General features: G+C 40.7%; 1 protein-coding gene across 1 annotated transcript in view; it reads left to right on the plus strand.

Annotated features, from left to right (window-relative positions):
• Positions 1-6380, plus strand: part of LOC103353475 (polypeptide N-acetylgalactosaminyltransferase 10-like) — a 113921-nt gene that overhangs the window by 68711 nt on the left and 38830 nt on the right. The window lies entirely within an intron of this gene.

The raw sequence follows: 6380 nt of genomic DNA on the forward strand, positions 1-6380 counted from the left end.
TGTTCTATAGACATGTTCGAAAAATGTTTGCCGATAACATTATTAGAACGTAATGCCCAAATATTCTTAAAATTTTATGTTGCAATGAGAACTTCCTCACCAGTTTTCACAGAACATGGTAGACGAAACGTTCCACCTTTGTTCACGTATCATATAACAGGAACGTTTGATGACAGTGTGACGAGAATGCAATTAAACAGTTACATCGAGAACAGTTCCATGTCACATGGAAAATGTTAACGTGGAACATTGTGGGAACAGTTTATAGTAGAACATTGTGCAATGTGTTTTCTGACAACATCCTCAGCATGTGCCTGCAAAATGGTCCATCTTTGTTGTTATATCACGTTACAGGAACACGTTCTGTCATTTGAGGTCTCAAGAACATCTAGAAAACATTGTTGCTTTGAGAACGCTCTTCGAATGTTAGCATGGAACATAATCTGACAGCGTCCTCCGAGTCTCTGTGTTAGTTCACTTTTAATCTCACAGGAACTTTGACACGATAAATGTTCATTAAGTCTGACTTTGCTGCTTCAGTTCCTTTTTACGCCACACGAAGGTTAATTCTTTATTATATTAAGATGAGAAATCAGTTGATTGGCAGAAAAGTAAAAAGTAAAAGTCTTTCCTTCCCTAGCATTAATTGTCATATTTTTTTTGTCTTCTCCAGTTTTGTTTGTGCGTATTTACTTAATGAACATTCTGACATTTAGATATTCAGAAGATCCCCCAAACAACAGCGGTTTAATTATCACCACTAATCTGAACTTTGGAGCTCCGATGTGTTGAGAGCTGCAGCCGAACACCAGGAATTCAGAGGTTTTTTCTCTGCGGTACGAGCATGATGCCTGACAACCTTCCATGTAGGTGACACAACGCATTTGTTCGGCAGACGTCAGAGGAGCTCAGTGGAAAAAACCCTTTTTAAAGGTGGAGAACACAGTCTGACTACTTTCCCCCTCAGGCCATCGGGGCTTAACAAGGCTGAACACATGCAAACCTTGTTTTTTTTTTCTCTTTTTCTATACACCTTCCACACCAAACATGTCAACAGTTGAGATATCCATTTGTTTATTTAGTAAAAATACTTTTTTATTTTTTATTTTTAATTGTTTCTCCCTTTTGCTTTCTTGAGCAGAATCCGCCTTAATAGAATCATTTTTATTCTTCGACTCCTCTGACACCTTATTTAGCATCATATCAACAAATATGTTGCAGGTTGTGTCCTTGAAAAATTCTTTCATTGCAGCTTTTTTTTTTTTTTGCAAGAAGAGCAAGATACCAAAGTCTTGGATTCTCTAAATGACTTGCAAACCTGGCATCGAAGGGGTTGCCACTGCATGTTGAACTACACGCTGTATGTCTAGTTTACAATAACGCTACCGCAAACAAAGGTCTCGAAGGACACAATTCATCATCTTTTTATATAAGCTCAAGCTGTGGCATCGAAACTATGAATCCTTGAAGTAAATATAACACTCTAATGTATAGTTATCATCACAAGTTGGATCCATACACATGGATCCACTCTATTGAAGCTCTCCGATTCTCTATTTGACATTGTATTTGTGCAGAAAACAGCTAATTACAGCTAACAGTTACCTCCGAAGTCCACACAACAGGCCTCCTTTCTATTAGGATTTCATCATAGTGGTGAAATAATTACAGCATCTTCTAAAAGACACAAAAACGTCTCACGATACAACGAATACATGCAATAAATTGTGTAAAAATATGACGTATTGAAACTGTAAAAATGTCCAAATCCGCAGTAGATGGCTGAACGTAGCACAGAGCTGTAAATGTAAAGTCTACAGATGACCTCAATTATTATGAGACAACATGACAGAAAGAAAACCAGCCTGATGCTTGACCACGAAGAAAAAATTTTTTCAAGATCTTATCGAGACTTCTGAAGTTCTTCAGTGGACATCGTTAAGGAAACATAATATAGAACGTTCTTCTATAACAAAGGAGGAACGTTTGTGAAACAAGATTCGGACAAATATACAGAATTTTTTATAATGTGACATTAAATGTAGAATATTTCGCCTTTTTTTGTTGAAGGGCCACATTATAAAACGTTCTTGTGTAACGTGATAATAAAGAAAGGACGCTATCAATGCAACGTTCAAAAAACGTTCTCAAGAAGCCGGCAGGGGAACGTTCCCTCAACATTATCTACAAGTTTTAACATTTGAATCTAATGTTTTAAGTATATTTATTGCTTAAAAAAAATGTTCGTGCAATGTTAAAAGTAAACTATGATGGAACGTTTTTACATTCAGAGGATGTTTGAAGGATGTTGTCAAATTAGTTTCCAAGTTAACATTGGAAGTATGTTCTCAAAGCAACATTCGGTAAAGGTTTTCCAGATGTTATTGAGACCTGAATGTTCTTAATGACACAATCATGTACTGCTGATATATATACAACAATGGAACATTCTGGCTGCAACGTTCTGAGGATGTTTTGGGGACATTGTTGAGGAAGCACTTGAAGAGATTCTATACAATGTTCCCACAATGTTCCACATTGTTGCGTTGAATGTTCTCAGTGTCACAAGTTTTGTAAACATTAGAGACGGACAATGTTATCACCAAACGTTTTTAGAACATCTTCATTTACGAAAAACTTTCTGGGAACTAAGAGAAAACCGTAAGTAGGACTCTGCGGAACTTTCTCAGAACGAAACCTTGGATCCACTGAGCAGTTCTTAGAAGCATAGTTCTCTGTTTCTGTGCCTGAATCTCAGAATATCCCAGAACATCTCCGCGGTCGACCTCAGGAACACTAACTGGGGTTTGAGGACACCGGGATCCTGCAGAATAAGACGCCACCAGCACATTTATAACCGTACAAACAAACAAAATCCTGAAATCAATCTGTTATCCAAGTGGAGAGAAGCCAGCGCTGGTGTTATGAGATTACGTTTTCCTTTTTCCCGTTGGACAACAAGCAGCCGCTTTGGCCCGACCAGTGCTGACTCCGGTGAAATCTTTTAATTTATCAAACCTCAGAAAAACAGTGGATTTCTCTCTCTGGGTTGGGCATCGGGTTCCTGCCATAATGACGGGGTTTAAATGTCTCAGGGTGTTTCTAAAGCAGATTAAACTGTGTTTTCTAACCCTTTTTAAAAAAAAAAAAAAAAGAACCTTGACACCATTTATTTCCCTGTGCCTCGTGTCCCTAACAGATCAGCAAACGGCGACCTTCCCGTCACCCGCTCGGGAATCATTTATTTAATGATTGCAGCGAAATTTCAAGCAGGCGCAGGAGGAAAATTGACAGAATGTGATGGAGTTCACAAGGGCATTGGAATATATTCGCTGAGGGGATAAACAAGCAGCTGCAGCTCTTTGGTAGTGTGCCAGAGCGTCTGGGGATTAATCCGCCACCCTGGAAACGGGGCTCAGTGTGGCGTGTTGATTCCTCTGTGTCGCAAAACTAATTGAAATTTATTTAAAAAAAAAAAAAAAAAGGATCAGGAAGGATGTTGCTGGTGGTATTGGTGGAGTGAACACGTGTTTGACTTTATCTCATGCTGGACGTTCACCTAAAACCTTAAAAATTACACTTTTAAAGAAATAATAAATTGTAAGTGTTCATAAACCACTTTTTACATTACTTATAGAAGTATCCTCCATGAAAATAATCCCTTCCTAACTATAAAATGGCTCACATGTAACACTATACCTTTATCTGTCTCCACACATTTACCTGCAGCTCAAGCACACCTGCTCGCCTGCGACCCTGAAAAGCTGATCTATGACAATGGCAAGGTGTAATATTGGAACAATCGAGAAGCATGTTCACCTGATAGATCACCAGATAGCACTGAGCTCAGGAGTTCGCTTCTTTTAAGCCACAAAGGTGATTTTTCTCTCACTTAACGAACCCAAACCTTGATTTATTCTAATAACCTTTTTAACTGTAAACTACATTGTATAATTCATCCCACATCCACCCAACCGGTCGAGGCAGATGGCCGTCCCTCCCTGAGCCTGGTTCTGTCTGAGGTTTTTTTTCCCCTGTGGGGGTTTTCGGTTCCTTCCCACTGTTGTGGACTGCTTGCGGACTGCTGAAGCTTATAGGGAATCCAGATGTTTTGGATTGTTGGGTGTTTCTGTTTCTGCCTTTGTGAAGCGCTATAAGATGACCTGTTGTTGTAAATATGCGCTATACAAATAAAATTGAATTGAATTGAATTGAATTGAATTATAGATCAGAACACACTTGACATGTGTATGTAAACCAGCCCTGTCTGCGAACTGCATTTTTAATTAGGTTTTTAGGGAAGCATGGCATATATCATAAATAATTTCCAAATCAACCTACGCTTGCCATTTATTTTGCCGTGTTCCTGTCAGTTCTTATCAGCCAACCAATCATATATTACATGGGATTGGACTTGTCACCCTGGTAACCTAGAAAATGGAGAAGAAGCTTCAAATAGGCTGTGAAAGGATCGTATTTTAACCCAAATTATGTGTTTTTTCTCAACCTAACCAAGTGATTTTGATGACAAAGTCCAAGAATAGTGATTCAACATTGGATGCATCTTTCAACCTGGAAGTGTTTCCTCCTGAGTTTTATCTTTCTGGCTTTCTTTCAAAACGACAATGACAAGGCAGAAGAGTTGCACCGGAATGTACTTGTCGACGTGAAATTTATTGACCGATATCTTATTTTACATAAAGCAGATTTAACAATGCAACAGCGATATCAAAAAGACGGGCATTTTAACGCGCTTGTTACGCCGTGAAATACCCGAATCGACCGAGTCGTCCTCTGAGCGCTCCTGTCAGTCGGCGTGGTTTCATTTCACGGAGCGCCAGAGTGAGACAAATGCAAGCTGCTAGACTCGTGTGGCTTCGGCAGTGACAGTTGTAAATGCACGACGACGCAGCGGCAAGAGACCGAGTGCTGCAAAGCGAGGATTCCTGTTTGAGCAGTGGCCCTAGCGCGAGCAGATAAAAGACGGCCGCCTACGCGAGATATAAGTGGACACAAACAGAAATGGAAGGATTGTATCGTTCAGGTGGAGTCTGGGCCGAATAAACACCTCGGATTCCTATCAGCGACCGCGACGAGCAACTCATTCCTCTGGTCTTCGCTGCGAGATGACCCCGACATCGACGGCGCCTCGGCCCTCCAGCCTCCTCCACTTCACATTCTAATAAAGACTAATGTGTTTGCCGACATCGGCTCGCTCTCATTAGAGTGATTAATTGCCTCCTTGCTTTCGGTAAACAGTATGAGCTGTATTCCAATTTATTCGGGGGAAAATTAACCAATCATAATTAAATGCTCTGATCTTTCTCCCTCACCTCTTTTCCCATACAAGCGCTCTTCACACGCCGGGGCAAATGTCAGCTGATTTATTTCGCCGTGCTTCCTGTCGTTAGCGGGATGATGCAAGCCTCACTTTGTTGCGTTCGTAAAGAGTCGGCCTTGTAATGGTCAGTTTTTAACAGCTTGATTTATTGTCGGAGCACGCGGGGAAGACGGTTTCAGTTCGACGCCGACCTCCCGGAGACCCGCCGCCCTTCACGCAATGTCACGGTTTACAGCGTGTAGGTCACGACGCAGTAAACACAGCAGCTGGAAGATGAAGACAGCTGACCTTCGCCGGAGTCAGAAGGAATCAGGGGAAGGAGATACAAAGGCAGGAATAATTCAGGGAAAGGATGGAAGGATTTGATGTGGGATTAGTTTTTGATGGACTGATATAAAAGGCAGACAGTAAAAGATATTTTGATGGCTTTAAACAGCATCGCAAACAAGCCGATTGAAGGGATTAGGAAGAGGCGAGCGGCGGTTATTTGCAGAGTGAAGGATAGATTGAGGCCGTGTTTTAGTGTAAACCTGCATCCTGACGCGTGGCACTTATTAAAACAGGCCTTTGCAGCATCTGTGAGTCCAGCATCGGAACTAAATGTTATACTGCAGTTATATTCTCTGTCTTAACATATTGAGGCAGCTTATGAATTTTTCATGACTACAGCGAAACATCGTCTATGTAGTCAGTTGTTTCTGCACATGACTGGCTGTAAGGGATGTCTCAATCATTTTTATTTTTTAATTTGTACTTGATCTGATCTGAGTCATTTTAAATTCAGTATGAGCTGATAACGAGTCTCCATCTGATAGCGTTTTCCTAGATAGTAGACAACTAAAGTTATTAAAATCAATCCAATGTGTGAGGATACACAGGAGAGAGATATGATGATTGGTGATTTAAGTCATGAACCTTGTGTGATGTTGTGAGGATGAGGTGTACTTTAGCAACACAAACAGCAGAAATGTGTCACAGATTTGCTGCAGTACCTGGTCGTAGAAACCAGAGGAGGCGTCACTCAGACTACATGTGGTCG

Source organism: Stegastes partitus, unplaced genomic scaffold (assembly GCF_000690725.1).
Source record: "Stegastes partitus isolate 25-593 unplaced genomic scaffold, Stegastes_partitus-1.0.2 Scaffold73, whole genome shotgun sequence".
Classification (NCBI taxonomy): domain Eukaryota; kingdom Metazoa; phylum Chordata; class Actinopteri; family Pomacentridae; genus Stegastes; species Stegastes partitus.